The sequence below is a fragment of the Lycorma delicatula genome, chromosome 4, assembly GCF_047948215.1.
Source record: "Lycorma delicatula isolate Av1 chromosome 4, ASM4794821v1, whole genome shotgun sequence".
NCBI classification, from domain to species: domain Eukaryota; kingdom Metazoa; phylum Arthropoda; class Insecta; order Hemiptera; family Fulgoridae; genus Lycorma; species Lycorma delicatula.
Window position 1 is genome coordinate 175383008 of NC_134458.1, and position 23115 is coordinate 175406122.

Here is a 23115-nt window from a genome sequence, read left to right on the forward strand (position 1 = left end):
GAAGGTTTTAAATAAGTTTCTTTGTTTTATTCATTTATAAATTGGTATGGCGAAATTTAAAGCGTGGTTTACTCTTTAATTATTTATGTACGTAAAAAAATATTAAATACAAAATTAAATTAAAAAAAGTTTTATCCCATTCATTTTCACGCCTAATTGTTTATATAAACCACACAGTGAGCTAAAAGTCAGTTTGTATGCAGATTTAAGCATGGGAAATTTTGGTTTTACAGTTGGTAATAAATAGCTGATATAATTACTATTCTAAACATAACTTTTCAATTCATTTTTTACTTGTATTGAGAATAATGGATTTTAAGTACAAAAAAGTAAGAATTTTTATACTCTGTATTGGTAAAAAAATAATAGCGATCTTTAAATAACCTCCATGAAGGATTCAATTCCAGATTTCTCAATTCACTTCTACCTCGACCCCCCAATGCGTAAGCTAAACGTAAAATGTAATAGCAATCGAGACATTTGAAATGCTTAACCATCAGATAGGTCTAAAACTAATTGCACAGAAAACACACAACGTAATGCGGGAATATTATAAAAGAATCCGCAAAAGTTAACCATAAAGATTATCGTTAGACAAGAAACACCCGGAAGAAATTTACAAAAATCTTAAAGAACTGAATTTTAATTTTTATCGGCTAAGACTACTTAACGTATCTTTTAAAGATGTTTATAAATGAAGGTTGTAATAGACTGAGAAATTTCTTTAAATTTAAATTTAACCATAATTAAGTGTTAAAGAAAAGAAATGTATTATTTGTTTTAAGTGGGGGGTTGGTGTTTTGAAAACTATTTCAGAAAATTTTTAGTACAATTAGTACTCAAAACTCGTCAAAGTAAGTTTTTCACTAAACTTTAAACATCACAAGATATGATCTCCCTCACCACCCTAATATCTTTTCACTCAGTTAAATTAAAAAAAAAATAAATAAATAGCATTTTAGTTAATAAATAACATTTTATTTGATACGATTATGCCTATATTTGGTAGCAACATGAAATATATCCTTGCCTATGTTGCTAAAGTAAGAGACGACCTTGATGAAATTGTCCTGAACGGATATGCCCCGCCGAGGAACCTTGATGAAGACTTCTACCACTTGTATGATTTGATGGCTAACAATTTCTTGTTCTTAGAAGTCGTCAAATCCGATATTTCTTTCAAATAAAAACGACCGAAACCAACTCAAGCTGTCAGTTGAAAACTCAATTGATTTTTTTTTTAAATCGAAAAGAAACTATACTGAAAAATAAATAAATAAGCAGACAGTTACATCACAAAGGATTCTATTTTTTTTATTTTTAATATAAAAAGAAGCAAAAATGATAAAAGAGTATGGTGTAAGGGATATAGAGTTGACAGGCTGGCATAAATTAATGATCGTGACAGTAAGATGTGACTGGCGGACAGCATTTCACACACAATTTTAACTCGACCACAATACAATTTTTCATAACTTATTTTCTTGTTACTGCACGTACAAATTTTTATTTATACTTTCATTAATCTGTTTTTGAATTTAAATTCAATATTACTTTTAAACATATAAACTTATTTTCTAATTTTTATTGAAATTCTAAATGTACTCAGGTTTGATTTTGCACTTAATAACTTTTTTAAGAATTTTTACGTACAAAATAATTAAAAATTAATCCACGCTTTAAATTTCGCCATACCAAATTATAAATGAATAATGCAAAGAAACTTATTTTAAAATAATTTAAAAGAACATTAAAATGACAGCTATAAAAATTTTAGTTTTAAGCTAAAATTTGGAAACGTTTAAAAATAATTTTACACGGAAGTTCTTTTTTTTTTTGAGATAATACTGGAACCTTATTTCTTCATTTGAAAAGTACTTTTTTATTTCTTTAAAAAAAAACTCACCCTTATTATTCAAATAGGGTTGAAAAAATAATTAATTAGATTTTACACAAAACGAAAACTTTTGTTAAAATCTTTCAAATACTGAGCTGTTTTAAGTGAATGATCGGGCGACATGCTCTGTCGAAGACCACCTAAACTAAAGAAACAGAAGCTGCTCGACAAAGTGCAGGGTACAGGTGTTCAAAACACACTTTGTTAAACTACATAATTTAATACTCCTCTCCGTTTGGGGAGCTCCCAAAATTAAAAAAAAAGAAAAACTTTTTTTTAATTTCGATTTTAATGATTTAAAATCAATTTTAGTGAATAATTTAATCATTTAAAAAGACCCCTGATGCTACAACCTGCAAATTTAAAACACATATTTTTAGAAACTGTGTTGCCAATATATGACACTTATATGAAATTTTTACTTACTGCTTTATTGTGTTGAGGGGCTTGGCTTTTAGATATATTCAATTCATTGCCAGCTATTTTTTTATCTCTTAACATGTTGGCATAGGTACCGCTTATGAAATGTTCGTGAGCGCTTATGGTGAGGCGTCATATTCTCCCTTCAGTTTCTCGCTTGTCCAGTACTGATCTTTGGTGCGATACCGGACGTATAGGGTTGGCGTGGTTACCCACCGGGTCGGTCTAGTGGTGAACGCGTCTTCCCAAATCAGCTGATTTGGAAGTCGAGAGTTCCACCGTTCAAGTCCTAGTAAAGCCAGCTATTTTTACACGGACTTGAATACTAGATCGTGGATACCGGTGTTCTTTGGTGGTTGGGTTTCAATTAACCACACATCTCAGGTATGGTCGAACTGAAAATGTACAAGACAACACTTCAATCACACTCATACATATCATTCTCATTCATCCTCTGAAGTATTATCTAAACGGTAGTTACCGGAGGCTAAACAGGAAAAAGAAAGAAAGGGTTGGCGTGGTTGGAGTCTAAACAAGACAACACTGCTAAGTAACACAAACTGTTCTACCAGTTGACTAACAGATAGCATTAAACTAGGTAAAGGTTTCGGGTGTTTCGGGGATTCTAACGTTTCGGGTGTCCTGTAATGCTCCACTACAATTAGGATTACCGGATAATAGAAACTTGTAAATGCATGCAAATTGCATGAAATCAAAATAATATTGCAGCTGACGGGCTTAATTATCAATACAACATTCCCCCATCAATTACGTATAATTTTATAATTTGATAGATTTAATATATATTGCGTTCGGAAAGTTTCTTTGCACTCGAATTATGGAAGTGTAATGACGAAAGTTTTTTAATTATCACTTTGTATTTTTATTTCGTTATTTTATAGAAAAGGATGTTACAAAAAATGGAATAGTTTAAGAAAGAAAGATGTTGAAAATGACCTTCAACATCAGTACAACATTGTTCACGTTTAAATTTGTTTCCAAAGACACTGTAACAAGTAACCAGTTGATGTACTGGAATATCTCATATGTATGCCGTTATTGCGGTTTTTAATTCATTAGTCGTCTGTTGTGATACACTGTTTCTTTCACTCCCTCCATTGAAAATAATCCGGGGGAGTCAGATCGGGCGATCGTGCAGGCCACAAACCTCTCGAAATAATTCGTTCACCAAAGACATTTCTTAAAACTTTATTGACCTGTTAGCTGTGTACCCTGTGGTGCCATCTTATTTGAACCAACCATGATTGATCTCCACTTCTGTTAATTGACTAATGAAGTTTGTTAAAACAGCACAATAACGATCACTATTAACTGTATTCTCAAAAAAGGTTGGACCCACAGTGTGCGTTTTATTCACACCGAGCCGGACTCCAATTTTCGCTTCGTGCAAATATTGTTCGTGTAACTCATGTGGGTTAATTGTCGACCGCAGTCGTATATTTTTTGAATTAATATGCCCTCCCGGATGAAACTACGCTTCATCTGTAAAAATGTAATGTCGGGGATACCTAAGGAATTTTGGACAATAAAACATTTAAACCGTTGACAATAATTTAGTCTTTTGTCATGATCTGTTCTTTTCAGTTCTTGAACACATTACTTTGCAGGGGAAAAGTTAAGTTTCAGTTCCAATCTTACAGTTTTATGTGCGGTAGTAAGTCCGATGTTTTGCTGCTGTGTTAATGTACGCGTTGACTTTGATGGACTTTCGGCCATAGCGTTCAAAATATCAAGCAGCTTCTGTTCATTTATTTTAGGTGATCTTCCACTTTGATCAGCGTCTTAAACAGAGCATGTCGCCCGACCATTCACTTAAAACTGTTCAATATTTGAAAGATTTTAACAGTAGTTTTCGTTTTGTGTAAAATCTAAGGAATTATTTTTTTCAACCTTATTTGAATAAGGAAGGGTGAGGTTTTTTTAAGAGGTATACAAGGAATTTTTATTCAGAATTTTTAAATGAAGAAAGGTGGTTCCAGTATTATCTCATTTAAACAAAATATTAAAATTACAAAAGGATTTCCGTGTGAAATTATTTTTAATCGTGTCAAAATTTTAGCTTAAAACTCAAATGTTTACAGCTGTTATTTTAACGTTCTTTTAAATTATATAATTTTTAAAATTACATGTTACATGTTTAAGTTACATGTTTTAAAATATACAATAATTATATGTTTTAAAATTACATGTCTTTAAGTTTACATGTTACTCTCAAAACTATATAACTTGATTTCTAAAAATATTATCAATGATACGTATGTGATACTTAGTATTATATATATTATTTTCTAGACATGTTTTTAAAATTTATTTTAATTTTTATTTTTATTTACGGTACTGTTTCATATTATTAATATTACCGAATTTTAAAAAATAATAAAATAAGGAAAACATAATACTGTTTATAGATAATTTTATTTACTTGTGTATATGTATAACACCGAAACAGTTTATTTTTATTTTATTTTAAAGTAACCATCCCTTAACTGCTCTTAAACTTCCGTTTCCTCTCCAACGCTTTAACGGAGTCTGAATCAATTTTCTCTTGTTCTCTCCCTCGACCCCATCTCGCTAATTCCCACATGTCTCTCTTCCCGTTTACTTCACCCTACGCTCTACCGCAGTGCCTTACACCGAACTTCTTACCCACCCACAATCTTCTTCCACTAAGCGGCCTAAGCTCTTCTATACCCTTACAACAGCTGGGCCTACGAACCTGGGAGTATGACAGTAATAAAACCAGCCAACACACCATACGACCCCTAACCTTAGAACCTAACTGTGACCCGTCAATTGCTAGCGTATATATAACACATACAACTAAACATTTACTAACACACGACCATAATAAGAGGATTACTGACTTAACTATCTATATATATTACAATCCCTATACAATAATATACAAAAGAATTGGTTATAAATTGTAAATCAAGAAAATCATTCTATCGTATGATATAATAATTGTATTTATTTTCTACGTTATGATGACATATAATTAGATTTTTCTAGTTATTTATTATCCTACATTTTTAGTAATTACTTAAATTTATTTATAGTTTATCTATTAATTATTATAAATTTCGTTTTAATTTAATTTTTAATGATTTATTTTAGTTGAGATTATAACCTTTTCCAATTGGCTAATTGCACTCTTACGGTTTAGCCGATAGAAAAAGATCTATAAAAACTAAAACCCTGTCAACGAGATTGACTCTGTATATAATTAAGTTTTATAATTAGAGCTTAGACTTTGGTTAATTTTAGCACTTGAGATGAATATATATATATATATATATATATATATAGTTTTTATTATAATTCAGTTATAATTAGCTTTACCTTTAATCTGAAATTCTACTAAATTTTATAGCAATCCAGAATAACATAACAGCTAGCTGGTCGTAAATTATAGTAAACGTTCAATAAAGTTACGAAATGGTTACGTTTATGGGTTCTAAGGCTGAGAGATTGTTTTTCGAAAATTCTGAGATTAGTTTGGAGACATAAAAAATTTCCAGAGAATTGGGAAGTAGCAGTTGGCATCCCTATTCACAGGAAAAGAGATAATGGATGGTTTAGAAACCAGCGAGGTATTTCCAGTTTTAAGTATGCCGAATAAAGTTTACTGAAGAATTCTTCAGGGAAGAACGGAGCGGGTATTGAAGATGACATTCGAAGAGATACAGTACGGATTCCAGTCACAGAGGAGCACAAAAAATCAATACCTTTCGGCAGATCCTGGAGAAAAGTAATGAATTCATAAAGGAAGTTTGTGTTTATTGATGTAAAAACGATGGCTTTCGACCGGATCTCATGGTGTGATCTGTGAGAGAGTTACAAGAGACACATTAATTTAAATTTGATAAAAGTCATCATACAAAGCTTCTACAGAGTGTGCAAAACCATATTCGAATGGGCGATACAATCTTAGACCAGTTTCTTTCAAGAACTGGAGCGAGTCGGGGGTAATCTGTCCCCAACTTCTTTATCATTCTCATGGATGCAGTAATATATGTAAGAAAAGGCAAAGGAAATTTACAGTTGCCAATTGAAGGCTGCGGAAGGTACAAGTCTTAGAAATTGGTTTTGCAGATGATCTGGTGTTTGTTCCTTGCTGACCGGAAAATCTGGACCGCAACATAAAATTCTGGAAAGAAGAACTAGGCAAGAGAATGATGTAAATATGAAGAAATAAGCCTAAGGAATGTTTTAGCTGAATTCAAAAATATGAGAATATTCATTGAAGGATAAACACCGGAAAAAGTTTGCGGTTTTAAATAATCGGGATCAAATCCTAATCAGGATGGTAGGATGGACGCAGAAGTTTATAATAGAACTGCTGCTGGTGGCAGGCCCTATTACTTGCTATCCATGGGCTTCTTGAATATGAGGGAGGTGGTTATGGCAACTAAAACAGCTGTCTTTAATTCCAAATACGTTCCTACTCTACTGAATTCCAGTGACACTTGAACCATAACTGAGAGGAGCAAAAGCAAACTGCAGGATCAGAAAATGTGCTATCTCATTTGGCTCAGAAAACGATGGGAAGATGAGGTTAGAGACTTTTTTTATGAAACTGGGAGGAGACTGGAGTCGAATGAAACATGGAATCCGGAAATCTAGGAGATCTCTCGTAACTTCGACCACCTGGTAGTAGAAGAGGACTCGAATAAGAAAGAATGAAGAAAAAGGAAGATTTAAAAAAATCTTTGTTTTCACTGAAAGTAATAATCAATTTGATATTTAACAACCATCCAGTGTGATGTTACCAAATACCTTCCTAAGCGTCACCTACTTTAAGAAAATGCTAGCCAACCAAACTGCTTTCTAAAGAAATCGTAAGGTTGAATGTTCAGTCTTTGTTTTTTTAAATTTTAAATTTCCTGATTATATACGAGTATTTATACTGTACAGCTATATATTATATTGTATAAGGGAAAGTTTGCTAATGGGTTAAACGTTTGAATTTCAGCGTTTTTGCAAATGTTGACATTTCATGAACCAATAACCAAAAACCAATTTTAGCATTGATAAATTCCGGAAGGTTGTATGTGTATATCGGTAAAGAGGAAGAAAAATATTGTACTTATAGGTCACGTTTCTCAAAATTTTATTTGTATAGGTAATCTTTTTCATATAATTTAATCCCCCTCAGGTAATTAATATATTTTGTAATTGTGTTTGTTAAACCTGATAAAGGAGTGGGTCAAGAATCTTTTTTGACATTCTTGGTCTTAAAGTTACATTCTTTTATTAATTAAATGATTCCATTGATTTCAATTCATTATAATTTCTCATTCCGTTCTTAAGATATATATTTTTACTGAAAAACTCAAGATGGTGAACAGAGGAAAAATAAAATGAGATAGGGCACTTGTTCACATGTACTATTTTGTTTATTCTGATATCCAGAATGCAGATTCAAGATATGAGGGACTGCCCTTAAGTTTGGCGAAAATCTCTCGAGACATTCTGTATGATTCATACAGAATGTAATCGTAATTATTCAATTACGATTATACGAGTGCCTACGAGTTAACTATCCAATCTTAAACAGTTTGCAAAACAGTAACATTTTACAAAAGTTTATGGCATGGCTACATTAAACGCAATAGTATCCTCCCCAATATTCAGTTCTAAATGAGATGTATTATGAAATAGCTCCTGCTAAGCAGTCGCCTTTAAAAATTGAAAATCTGAATACCTAGAGCTATATTTGTTTTGTAAGTCAATTTAAATTTCAAGTGTGTATTACGAGAGTTAGTTGAAATCTTATTGATGTTTATTTTTTTCTTAATTTTAAACAAATTTATTTTATAAGCCAGTTCCGCTACTTTCAGTTAGTATTAGAAAAGGACAATTTTGATATTTTATAAAATTAAAATCCGGTGGATGCAAAGAACTAGAGACGTAACTAGCTAATGTTTCTGTTAAAAATTATATCAAGTAATCTTTTCTCGTTTACCACTTTACATTTTAAGAAATGCTTCATTTCTTATCCGCCTATTTAGTTTTTTCTTTTATTTCATCGTTTAGTAGACGCATTTCAAGTACTTTAAACTTTTTTCTTTTCTCAGTTTATGTTTCACGTTAGTAAAGTTGTCCATTTTTAACAAGGTTAAACATGTCAAGAGAAGTTTCTTGGATTTAATTTCATTTTTCTCTCTCTTTTTGAAAAACTACCTTTCTGTTATTTTGCCATCTGTACTATTTAATTTGTTTAGTTCAACCTCTTTTATGAACACATTTCTAACTTCTATAACTTTTCTTTCTTCATTTACCATACACCATTTTATTTTATTATTATTTTAAAATTAAATTAAACATTTTCGTTTAATCAAAACAAACTCTAATCAGTTAATTTTTAATTAGTAATTAATATACTCGGCTATTACGAACGAATTTATCTTATATTTAAATATGTTTTCAATTAACGTCTCCTGTAAAACCATTATATTTATTTTATTGACGAAATCAGGAAATAAAATTATGTACAAATATAAACTTTTACATGAAAAATCGTAACATTTTATAAGTTTATAATATATTGCTTCTAAAATTTTACATGTATTACGTCTAAAAACATTAAGAATTAAGTTATTTCTTATTTCTTAAACGTTACTTTTTACTAAATTTGTTTTGGTCCGTAGTTTAAAAAGGTTAGAGATATACACTTAAAACGATTATATTTATATTATTAGATGTAATTAATTTATAGTAAAACATTCTGCTTTACAAATATACATAGTATAACAAAATATGGGAACATTCCTACTTCGATACAATCAATTTTTTGATGTAAAAACACTCCCAAGTCCCTATCGAAAGCAACTGAAAAAGGTGTTTGGACTGTTACAACATTAACCAAGTTGGCAGCCATTAATTTTTTTTTCGTTCGAAGATTCAAAATAAGTCCTTAGTACCTATTAAGTAACTGTTCAACACTAAAGTAACAGCATTTATAAAATGCTCCTATCTCAAAACGATCTATTTGTTCGTATGAGACCTCAAACTGGGGTATACTATAGTCCACTTTCGAAACTAGCTGTGAAACCTTCCTTATTTTTATGAAGATAATTTCTTTTCTTTCCAGTAGGATAATTTCTTTTTCAATCATAATCTTCCAATAAATATAAAAAATAAATTTTTCAATGGTAAACCAAATCTATATGACATTTTTGGGTAATAAAAATATTTATACTTTTAATACGTTTATTTCTTGACAATTTTTTTTTAACTTAATCCTTTAAGAGCTATGGCTAATTAAAGAAAAACAACATTCGTAATTTTATTTTTATCTATTTCTTTTCCTAATTTGTACGTTGCAATCTGTTCAAATAATGAACTCCAAGCAACCCCCGACGGCCCAATGAGATGAGGATGATATGTATGACATGTATATAAGGCGTAGTTTTGCACTGACTCAGGCCGACCATTCCTGAGAGGTGGTTAATTAATCCCCAACCACCAAAGTACACCGGTATCCACTGCCTAGTATTCAGATCCACATAAAAGCAAGTAACCTATACTAGGATTTGAACTTCAGAACCTTCGACTTTGAAAATCAGCAATAAGCAATTGATTTACGACAAGGGCTGGTCCGAATTTTATAATTTAAAAGTTTATAAATCTTTTAATTTTAATATTTTATAATACGATAAAAATTTTCACCATATTTATGCGTTTTGATTTATTGTACGAATGATGATAAATTGTAGCATATTATGTATAGTAAATTAAACAGTAAAATATTTCTCTTTATCCATTTTTTTTAAATTTTTAATTAACTATATAAGCTTGTGCATCCATAGGATTATGAAAAAAATTTAATTCGTGTATTGTACAGCAAATAATCGAAAGTTTTCGCAACGTTATTTTATATACTCGTGTATATATATATATATATATATATACGAGCATATATTTTATATATTTTTATTATTTTTTTGGCTTGATATCACCACATAAGTTTGAAGCTCATGCGTGGGATATGGAAAATGGAATTTTGTAGCGTGTGAAAAATGCCAATGAAGGTATAATATAAAAATAGAATCAATGAAAATATTGTCTGTAAATATATATTAAACTATATATTGAAAAGTACATCTTTATTATATTAAATAACATATTTTCGATGAGAAAAATTTCTATAAGACACTATTTTATTACGCCAGATAAAGACTCCTTATTACATAACTACATTTTAATGCAGAATTTCCGATAAAAACATGTTTACGTATGAAAAAGTAAACAAATATATCATGCAAATTTCCATTATTTTATTTCAAAAATTTTTTCCCGGATATTTTTTTGTGACAAAAATAAAAGGTTTATACTTATTTATAGACTTTAAAAAAAATTTTACTTCTAGCTAAAACATATATTGTACTGTACAATATAAAAAAGTCGTAAAAAAAATTAAAATAAAATTATCAGATAACTTAATATATTACAGTTTAAATAATTCATATAACCTAATAATAAAAGTAAAAATATTATAATAATAATAAACATTTTCTCCACAAAGAAACAGAAAAAAATATTTCAGAATAGTTCTACAAATGAAAATAAAGAAAAAGGTTAATTTAATATGAGTCCGGAAAGCCTTCCTTTTCGAGTTATAGCTTCGAAAGACTTCGGGCTGTTTCACTATTTTGCACAAATTACAATTTTTTCATTATTTTTACTTGCAGAATAAACTTTTACATTCCTTTTGTTTATTCATGAGCTATTCTTTATAAAAATTAAAACAAATTTACATGTTAAATTAAATATTATACAAATCGAATAACGTAAATTCAGACTCTTCAGCAAAATTACCCTCAAAATATTTCTACCATTCAGTCATCTAAAAATCCGAATCAAAAAAAGACTTTGTTGCTGATACTGCAATAATTAAACTACAATAATAATCATTAGTGTGAAACGAGACCATATAGAAATTCTTCGAAATTAAATTAAGAGGTAAAGTTGATAATCTCATATAATTTTTTGATTTAAAACATTGAATAAAACAGGTTTCGGAACTGTTATATCTGGTAAGTTTTGAGGAAATTATTTTAAAACATAAAAAATTTGTGTAGCAAACCATATTTGTCTACATTTGACGTACATTGACTTTAATTGCCATTAAAAAATTATTTTTCGAAATAAAATAATTTATGAAATAAAAATAAAAACAGATTTCAAAAAAAAAAATAGCACTAAAAAGTTACAAATAATTATATTTTCATTTATTAAATAAAGTAAAAGAATTTACAACAAATAGCTATTTTTGAAGTCGGTGCCGGCCAACACAAGTTAACATAGTTACGAAAGTTTAGTACCTAAACCGACCGCTAGGCGGCTAAACGGGATTCCCACATGTAAAATGGGATCTCAAGAGCATCTCAAGAGAAAGCTTCTCACGATCATACCTCAACTTGAACTCGCTAAGGTATATATACTTGTGATAATATATGTAACTAAGTACCTATAGAGTATTCTTATATCATATTTTTGTATGTCGCATTTTATTGTTATATTATATTTTTGTAGATCTCATTTTACTTCAGTAAAACCTTTATTACCAATTTTATATTGTTTGAAGTAAGATTTGTTTTACATGGATCGTAGTTTTTTTTTTTTTTTTTTTTTTTACATGTGTTGGCTGGCACCGACATCAAAAATAGTTATTTGTTGTAAATTCTTTTATCAAAACTCCCAAAACAATAAAATTGTTAAGGTTTCGGCGAGAGTTTGCCTTCAACTGAAATATGAAATCTCGAAAATCAAAAATAAAAATTCAAAAATTTATTTATTTATAGTTCTTCAAAAAACCATTGTCCGAATCAAAAAAGTACAGATATGTCTGAAAGGCGCGTTAATAATTGTTATTTATTTTTCCTAATTAGTTTTCTCAAACACACAAATACGCACCGTTAAATATTTTCTTCCTGCTCTACTAATATTGTAGCTAAATGATAGAACTTTTTTAATATAAAACAGATACGAAATCATCGAGAAATAATTGGAGATAAACAAATTTTTTATGCACTTGTATATATACTTAATAACACAAATCACAAACAACCCAGTGCCACCAAATAGTTCTAATTGTAGAATAAAAATTTTAACAATTTATTTCTGTTTTATTTATTCTTTTTTTAATAAAATTAGTATAATCTCTTGTGAACTAATACTTTTATTTTTTTTTTTTTTTAATGAAGAGATGGGACTTAAAAAATTGTTTTATCTTCAGTACTTTCATTTACATAAGTGTATTTACTACAAAAACCAGCTGTAGTATATTTTCTTTTACATTTTATTATTTCAAGTATACATTATCCAGTTTTTGTACGCTACCTAGTTACATCAATACTGCTATCTAGCGGCGCGATTCGTAAACAGGTTAGAAGTAAAAAATCAGAGTTAGAAGAACTAAAATTTCAGATTTTTAAACTAAAAAACGTGAAAGTACTAAGATTATCACATATGTATCGAAAAACCTAAAAACATCTATTTAAACCTAAAAAAAAAAAAAACGTGTATTTCTGCAATGATATATAGCTTTATTTCATCGAAATTATTATTTTGTTATATTTGAAACAATTATAAAATTTTTGAAATGTCGATTAACTTTTGCCGGCGTCACTCTACCGAACGACTTGACTTTAGTTAATAAATAAAAATATAATTATTTTTAATGTTTTAGTACTATTATTTTTTGAAATTGGTTTTTATTTTTAGTTTTTAAATTATTTTTTTTCAGAATTTTTAATGGTATCTAATACTTACATATTTATTGCATTTAATATGTTATATTATAAATATAATACATTATATTTAATATATATATTATTATATAATTAAAATATGGGTAGGCCTACTAAACGCGCTGTCAAATGAGACAGCGACGTTTAAAGGAAAGTTGCCAAGAAAGGAATGATCGTTTAAGGAACATAGAGAAAGAAATGCCGTGAATATTTCCGCAGAGACTTTGCAACAACGAGAATGTAGACTTTCAGAAATGAGATTGTACAGCATTTTATTCTTACGGAATGAAACTCTAGAGAGTCATGCTCATCGTGTCCGATTAATGCACAAACGTTTGTCGAAACGTTTGCAAAAGCAACGTTCTCATCGCCTCGGCTTGATAAACGAGGATGCAGAGTTACCGGAAGCTGTACTCGCAAAATCTGATGACGAGACTATCGGTCTTAGAATGAAAGATGTTGATAGTTGCGTAACCATTTCACCAGTTTATACCATATTCCAAGCGAAAAAGTGATACGGAGATGTCGAGCGCAGAATGCTACCTTTAATATTAAGCTGAACTGTAACTGTTCAAAAACCTACTGGGTACAAGTCTTAACTGGGCTCTTAGTCGAGTTAAAACTTTAGTGGGCATCGCCTTGTCTGATGTGGACCAAATAAGTTATTAAGTAGACCACATGATGAGAAAGCTCTGATAAAAATGATGAGGTTGCATAATCTATCCAATTTATAGGTTTCATTATTTCGAGTAGACATTTAGATAAGGTTTGCTGCAAATACCTGGTTAAAAGAAGTGTTTATAATAACTACCGAATATTATTTACTGCTAAATTATAATATTTAACTCGCTTCATGCAGGATGATGTTGGTTACGAGCTTGCTGTATGACTATTTATTCAATAGTGCAAAATTAGAATTTATTGTTGCATTATATAAATATTTATATAATATAATTTATAAATATAAATATTTATATTAAAATTTTTCAATTAGGGATAATACACTTTTTCATCTTTTTATGTAAATATTAAATATAGGTTTAATATTTATCCATATAAATATTTTAAGTAATAATATTTAGTTTAGAGGAAAGTAGCTAAGAAAAGAAAAAGGAATGATTGTTTAAGGAATAAAATAGAAAAAGAAATTCGATGAGTATTTCCGGAGAGACCAAACGATTATTTAGACCGTTATTAATATCCTAGTCACACAGGGAACAGAGAGCATCACTGTACTTTGACAAGCGATCAGTGGCTAAGGGTGTCGAGCCATTCGGTTTTGGTAAACCAAAAATTTTCCTAAGATTATAACCGGATTTGGTTAAAATTTATATGGGACCACTGCGAAAGTATACTTTTTCGATTAAAAAAATTATCAATATCGGTTTATTAACGTCGGAGATATTGCGTAACTACAGTAAAAAAAAAAAAAAAAAATAGTCGAATTGTTGATTTCCTCCTTTCTTGAACTCGGTTAAAAATATATAGAGAATTTAAAACTGAGAAAATTGATGTATGTAACGTCAATTAAACATAAGTAACAATTTAAAAAATTTGACTTTTATTAAAAACATTAGTCAATTTTTTTTTCTAGTTGCGTTTTAAAAATTTTTATTATAAAATTCAGGAGCTGAAACTCAAAATCGAGAATTTTCAAAGCCATGTGTATGGATTTTTTCTTTATATTTACTTGTAGAACATATAAATTCCTTCTATTTCTTTATGACATACTCTGTGTAATAATTAAAACAAAATGCGATGTTAAATTAAATATTATAAAAATCGAATAATATATATCTAAATAACATTACAGACTCATAAATAAAAAAAAAACTTAAAAATGTTTCTATTGCTCAACAGTTAAAAGAATCTAAAGTAAGAGTGATAGCCTCAACCTTAACTACTCAGGTATTGCTCATACATACTGAATTTATATTTATATTTGCTGCACGGTTTCGGGAGACAGGATTAGTTATAATAACACAATGACATACTCCTACGCAAAGTAAATTAAAATAGTAACAAAATTAAACAAGGCAAAAAATTTTATCACATTAACATATTTGAACAAAGACTTAACATACATAGCCTTCAGAACAACAGACAAATCCAATAATTTCATACAGAACTCAATCCTTAAATAAACATAATGCCTTTGGAATATATAAATAAATGGTTCTGATTGCACAATGTTGTGTAAATCTAATTTTCCTATGGAAAATTTTTTTTAAAAAAACCGTTTCACCAGCAGGGTTATAAAATATGCTTGTCAGCGATCGACTGAAATCTCAAATTAGAATTTATTACAGCCCATTTTGTTTTAATTGATACTTAAATTTAATATTCAAGGAAGACTAGAGAAGAGAATATTTTGAAAAAAGAAAGAAAAATGTTACACCTGAAGTGTAAAAATAATTTTTAAAAAATTTAAGAACGAACAAGGAAATTTATAGAAAATAGAAAACTTAATCACACAATTAAAAAAAAGGAGAATAATGTTTTATGATCATTTAAAGAGAATGAATGACAGATTGACCAGAAAAGTTATCAACTTTCAAAAGTAAAAACAGTTAAAGATCAGACATTTTAAACAGGAAAATTTTCAAGAAAAAAGTAAATGAATTTAAAAAATATAAAACGGCTCAAGACTGAAATATTATACATTAGAACTCAAATTTTTTAATACCTGTAAAAAAATATTAAATGTCACAATTTTGCTTAGGACTGTAGCTCGATAGTCAGATTTTTTTTTTTTTTAATGACCCTTAAGATAATGCGTAACAAAAACAGATTAAGAAGAATTTTGACTTGGAGGTGGCAGAAGATAAAAGCCTCAAAATAAAGGAAAAAAGGTATCAGCTGTAATAATATACAACATTATCGAAGTATGGAACTTATAAACTTAACGAGGTTTAGCCCCATTGTTTTTACGTCAGTGTTTTTTTTTTTTTTTTTTTGGTTACGCCCTTACGCCCTTTAAAATGATGCGTCACAACCTTACTTTTTATATTAAAAATGTTTAAGTTCCCCCTTCAAATACTTGGGGGTGTGGTAATCACATACAAAAAAATACATCATTTCGAAGTAAGAACATTTCCTAACTTTCATTTTTCTATGTTTAATTTTTGTAAAGTCATTTAATACAGTTTCCAGTCTTAAACGCAACACAATATAAATTTAAAATTAAATTCTAAAATTATTAAATACTTTTTTTTAGGAAGGCTCTTAATTATGATTAAACAGTTATCCCCTCCCTTACGTATATTCAAGGGTAAGGATATCTCTTTTGATTGGTTTAGAGTTTGTGTTACCTGTACAGTTTTATCTCCTTATTATTTAACCTTATTGTTATTACCTAACTTATATAAAAGGTATGTATTAAATCGTAGCTAACAGTTAGAACTAGAGGTTTCATTAATTTAGATGTTTTTAATTAGAAGCTACATTTACGCTTTGTATTGACAATAAATTTTATTTTTTATTATTATTTTAAGTAATCATTTTATAAAGTTGTCAGTTAAAACAAATAATTTTTATTATTTCTTCCTTTTTTTTTTATTACTTATTTTCTTACATAGAACCGCTGGGTTCGTCCAGTTAAACTCGTCATCGTAAAATTAGCAAATTTTCGAAGTCGACAGTTCTAAGGTTCAAGTTCTTGTAAAGACACTTGATTTTATATGGATTTGAATGCTAGACCGTGAATATCGGTGTTCTTTGGTGGTTGGGTTTCAATTAACCACACTTCTCAGGAGTGGTCGACCTGAATTTGTTCAACAGTACATGTTTACCGGTACATTTACAGTCACATTGCACTACATCATTAGCTATATCAGGCCTGGTAAGCCAGAAGCGGTGATTTCAGTCGGTAATTTACATACACACACTCTGACTCGGCAGTAGCTGGAAAACTGGATGGAGAAAACAAAAAAAACATTTATTAGATATAATTTCTTACTTATATTTTTTGTCTTTTTTTACTGATGATGATTGTTTAACATTAGAAATGGCTTTGCAGTCCGGATTTTATGTAAAGTTTTTAAGTGTAATTTTGTCTTTTATTTTAATAGCCATTTAGCATAGATTATATATATAAGTAAATATATATATATATATATATATATATAAATTTATTTACTGTGTGTGTGTGTGTGTGTGTGTGTGTGTGTGTGTGTGTGTGTGTGTGTGTGTGTGTGTGTGTGTTTGTGTGTGTGAAATTAATTAAATTAATAGTTATTGACTGCCGAGTTAGCAAGAGAAAATGATTTAATTTATTTGCAAATAAAAATAAACATTTCGGCTAAGTAGAGTTGTGTAGTATAAACCAATTCTTTTTTGTATTTTGTGTAAATGATGTGGGTCAGTTAAACTATATTATGATATCTAGTAATAGCTTTGATAATTTTTTCTTTTCTAACGTTTACGTTGAAGTCTCTTCAACTAGTGAACAATAAGCAACCCCCCGTAGCCAAATGTGGATGATGTTATGTACGATACGTAAATGAGGTGTAGTCTTGTACAGACATTCGTGAGACGTGTGATACCCACCCACCACAATTAATCCCACCCACCAAAGTATTCAAGAGAAACGTCTTATCCATTCAGCCACAAGGGATCGGCCTCTGTGGCGGCGTCCGGTCATATATGCCGGCCTCCATGGCACGAGTGGTAGCGTCTCGGCCTTTTATCCGGAAGTCCCGGGTTCGAATCCCGGTCTGGCATGGAATTTTCGCACACGCTACAAATTATTCATCTTATCCTCGGAAGCAATACCTAAAGGTGGACCAGGAGGTTAAAAAACACCTCCAAAGTATACCGGTATACCGGTGTCTAGTATTCAAATCCTTTTACTAAGATTTGAACCACAGAAACTTCAACTTGGAAAATCAGCTGTTAAACAACTGATTTGCGACGACGAGTTAATTGCTAGCTTACCCGGTGGGCTTGTTTAAGAACAATAAAAAATACTTTTTCACTGGAAAATTTACCCGCTTAATGGTGATGAGAGATCATGACTTTTAAATAAACGCTTTGTTGGTTTTCAGTCTGAATAATTGTGTTAAGTCTGTAAACATTTCTATCAACATGAAATAAGTATAAAATGCAGTTATAAATGACGCCTGTTAAAAATTAAAAAACTAATAATTTAAATTTTCTGTTTTATTTTACAGTAAAATTAAAATGTATATGTATATTACGAAACGGTATTAATTATTTTATTCATATTAAAAATAAATAAGATTAATTTAAAATATTAATAGACGTATGAATTAGAATGAAGAGGATTTCTGAAGGTCGAATTATAGGTAAAATAGGAACCGATCTCATTTAGAAACACTTAACAGAAGAGTGAAATATACTTGAGGGAGCAATTAAGACGGTCTATGTACATCTCGAATGAGCTAAACCGATCTTAACTCAAACCCCCATTCGATATGCCTCAAGATGACAAACTTAATGACGCTCAACCTGAAATGAATTCATTAAAACGAACGTTTCGTTGAATTGATGAGGATTCTGAATAAATGATGACGGTAGAAATGAAAATGAGTAGTAGAAAATGAGATGAGAAAGAGGTGGAAATGATTTAATCCTGATAAATAATAGTAAAAAGGAATGTTATGGATGATTGTGTAGTGTGTGCTAGATAGAAATGTAATTTATGAAATCGGATAGTTAAAAATGAATTTTGAATTAAACCATAAGTAAGATTAAAGAATTATTATTTACTAATAGTTCATTTATTGTACATTATTTTATACCTGATGGATTTACTAGAAAATGTTATCGTTCAGTCATTAAATTAAAGAAAAAAATTTATTTAATCACTTATTGATTGAATTGTAACACAAGGTAACGTTAAGAAACTGTTTACAAACGGTTTTAATCTAAAATCTAAGCCTAATACCTATTTCAATTCTTAAGTAATTATCATCAGTATATGCTACGAAGAAGTATAACTAAACTAAAATTATAATTATATAAATAAATAACAAAAAAGTCGTAATTACAAATATTATTTTAAAAAAGAATAAAAGTACTATTAAAAACACAAAATAAAATTACGTGGGATTACGTAAAACAGATGTCGCATTTAAAAATCGCAATAAAATGAGAAAATTATTATTTATTTACATCAAAAGTCATTTATTATTTAATTAAAAAATTCGGTATAAAAAGCTGACAAAGAAGTTTTAATACTTTCCTGGCACGGGCTATTTATTCTTATTCAGAACGAGTCAAATTTATGGAAACCCCCCATCAACAACTTTAAATCTGTTCCAGATAGAATACTATAACTTTCAGTATAGGATATCGGTCAACTACTTCACCTTTTGACGAGAAATAGAATTTCAACCCCTTCTTAAGGGGGTGGACCAGGGGTTGTAACACAGATATTTTAAATGGTATAAAACTCTTTGTGTGATACATAATTTTAAAGGACTCTTTTAAGACAAGAAAAATAGTATAAATAAAACGTTGGTACGATGTCTGTATCCAAAATGGCGGCGGTAAAATTTCACTAAGGAATCATTGAATAATTCAGTATCATCCTTTTACAACCGACTGGCAAACTGTCAAACGACAGAAGGAGGACATTTCGAACACTTATTAAAATGAAATACAAGCAAATAAACAAACGTTATGCTTAATAAATAACTTTATTTTAAATAAATTTATTCATTCGATAATATCTAATAAATCAATTGTTTATAAATCTATTTATTTGTGATAACAGTTCTTTAAAATATCAATGTAATTTTTTTTAAACCCAAATATTATCCCGGTGCCATTTTGGGTACAGACATCGTAACAACTTTTTATTTATACCATATTTATTTTCTCAAAAAGACCTTTAAGATGATTTATCAGACAAACGGTGTTGCCGATTAAAATATTTGAGTTACAACCCGAGGACACCCCTTAAGAAGCGGTTAAAATTTTTTTTCTCTTCAAAGGTAAAGCAGTTGATAGATACCTTATTCTGAAAGTTACAATATTCTATCTGGAACGGTTTTAAAGTTATTGAGGCGTTTCCATACTTCTGACTCGCTCTGTATAGTAAAAAAAGTAATGATACATGAAATTAAACAAAAAAAAGCTTTAAATAATCCAAAAAATCGATATTCATAATTTTTTATCGGCTCCCCCACCCACAGTATTTCCCAAAGTATTTTTTGTCACTTGCACCACTAATTTGCAATAAGAACAAAGATAGCTTTTCGAGTTTGGGACGTTTTTTTTAAAATGATAATCTAATCATGTATGCATTAACTGAGCTTAGTAGCCTATAAAGTGGGGTTATACTTGCAAAATTTTGAGAAAATTGACACCAAAAAACTATCTACCTCACTCTGTGAAGATATTGACTCCAAAATTTTGCCAAAAAATTGCCCCTTATGCTCGAGTCTCTGTACAAAATTTCATCGGTTATCTAGTCAAAACATATTAAGCTTCAGACACACATACATCCGTATCTACGCATGAACATTGCCCCTACTTTTTTGGTATTTGGATTTCTGAGTCTGAAATGTCGAGAAATTAAAATACCCATACCCCATTTTTTGACTAATTACTGTACTTCCTTTTTTGAAGTACAGTTCTAGACATTGATCCTCAAACTTTTTCACCCATCGCCCATATTCAGAATCAAAAATTTTCTAGTACCCCAAAATTTTTTAAAGTTACCTTCTGTTAAAAATAATAATTTCAATTACTGTTTTTACGATGCGCTCTTAAAAACATCAATTGCCATTTTTGTTTTTAAACATGGCATATCCTATTTCTGAGTTGAAACTTACATTTTAAATGTGAGAGCAATTAAAATGCATATTTCATCATATTTGGAAGTATTTTTATAAAAATTGGTTTCAAAAACATTACAATTGTACCTGTATAGTTATATAACAACAATACTAATAGTATATTCAATATAATAATAAAATAATTAAAACAAAGCTTTTAATTGAAAAATTACACTTACATTAATGTGAAGGATGAATCTGATGTGCTTTAACGAGATTTTTGAAATCTAAAGTGCACTGTCAAAAAATAGAGTATTCAAGCTTTAATTTTTTTTATTCGTCTCTCTAACTCTCTTGTTTGCAAAGTTAAAGTAGTTTGAATACAGTAATTTTTTATCATAATATATAGGTGTCCGTTTAATTTTTTGTATTCGTGTAGTAGGTATTTAATGTTTGAAATATCAGGAAAACATAATTTTTCCTTTTTTTTATCACTCATCGCCTTCGTAGACCGCCTATATATTTTAATTAATGTTAAAGAATTGTTTTAAATTATAAGTATAAAAATAATTCGACCTAAGGGGATCCTTATTTTTGTAATTGTTATTCATAAAACATGATAATCTCTATTAAAACGATTTATTTTCTTTATTAAGACTAATTACCTGTAAAGATTCACTGGAATCAATATAAATGTCTTAAGTATTTATAAATTTTTTATGAATGGAATAAATTGGAGGAGTATCCGGTGTGACAATTATAGCAATACATCATAGAATGACATCGATACTGTTTACTATGACTCATTCCTTCTAAAATATATTTTATCTGAATAATATGATTTGATTGATAGCCTTTACTAATAACGTAATAATTGATATAGTCATATCAGTCACTGTTTTTTACTGAGGATTAATCCTGATCAGAGAATCATATTTGCTCTGCCTATCATGCAAATACCGTCGCGAATTTGGTCTTTTGTTTTATTTCTACTTATTCTGATAAAAACATATATTGTTTTGTTGAGTTTTATACATATTTTTTGGTGCGTAATTTACATAAAAATGTCTTATAGTTGTATAAATCATTTTCATAATTTTTCCTAAGTCTGATAAATTAATTTTTAAACCTCCAAGAAAAAATATTACTCCTTAGGTAAAAAAAATCAGTACTTTCTGATAAAAAACGAAGGCCACCTGTTTTCAGAAGGAAGAATGACTTTAAAAAAACCTCAAACATGTACACACAGTATAAGCCTTTATTTATATCATACAAAATTTTCGAAATTTTGCAAACTACTTTTGTGCATGAACAGAGTCCCAAAACTTGACGATTGCTGAGGAGCTCGTTGAATACGTTGCCACCAGAAGCCGATTGCCACTTGTATTCAGCCAGATACGAATCTGGCTATCGTTTGCTATCTATGTTTCTTCAATATAGATAGCAAAGGAACCTCAACCTAACAGTCGCAGCGCGCTTTGTTAGCATGGCCTCCGTTTAATCAGAAAGTACCAAAATATCGTATGAACTCTATTTTGGTTAAAATAGAAGGTCAGGACAAGTCTTGGGCCCCTCATATCAACTGTAATTCTTGTGTAAGTTTAATAAGCGGCTGGGTAAATGGGAAGCCTCGATATATGCTTTTTGTTGTTCTTATGGTATGTAGAGAATCCATGGACTACTCGACAGACATTAGTTTTTATCATAAGAATCAAAGGTGTCAGAAGTAAATTCAAGAAATATATTGCATATTTTCTACCTTCAGCCATAAGATTTATACCACACAGTGAATAGAATTTTCTGTTCCTATTCCGCTAGAAACATCCAGTTTAGAAAAAGGTTGGCTATGGTAAATTATGAAGAAGAGGATTCAGATTTCCATGAAGTGCAGAACCTCATAAAATTGCTCAAGCAGAACCTAACGATCTGTTTTGTGATTTAATTTGTCTAAAGTCAGTCACAGTTACTGGCTTTAAGGTTAAAATAGTGGAACCTCTTTGAAAGTGGCATTAGAATATGTTTTCCCCGTGTTAGGTACCACCTGTTTCCCACACAAGATAACATAGTAATGTAATAGTTTAAATTCTTTATTGAATTTACTACGAGAGCATTACAATCCTATTAATTATATATTCCTCCAAAAGAAGTTTGAAATCCGTCCTCCTTCATGATGGAAATGACAAACGATTAATTAATTCAGTACAAATGAAGGAGACTTATGACAGTATGAAATCATTACTGACAATATTACAGTATGAAAAGAATTCTTGACGCA

At 29.6% G+C, this 23115-nt stretch overlaps 1 long non-coding RNA gene across 2 annotated transcripts in view; it reads left to right on the forward strand.

The window, feature by feature from the left end:
• Positions 1 to 23115, forward strand: part of LOC142322981 (uncharacterized) — a 319417-nt gene that overhangs the window by 77099 nt on the left and 219203 nt on the right. The window lies entirely within an intron of this gene.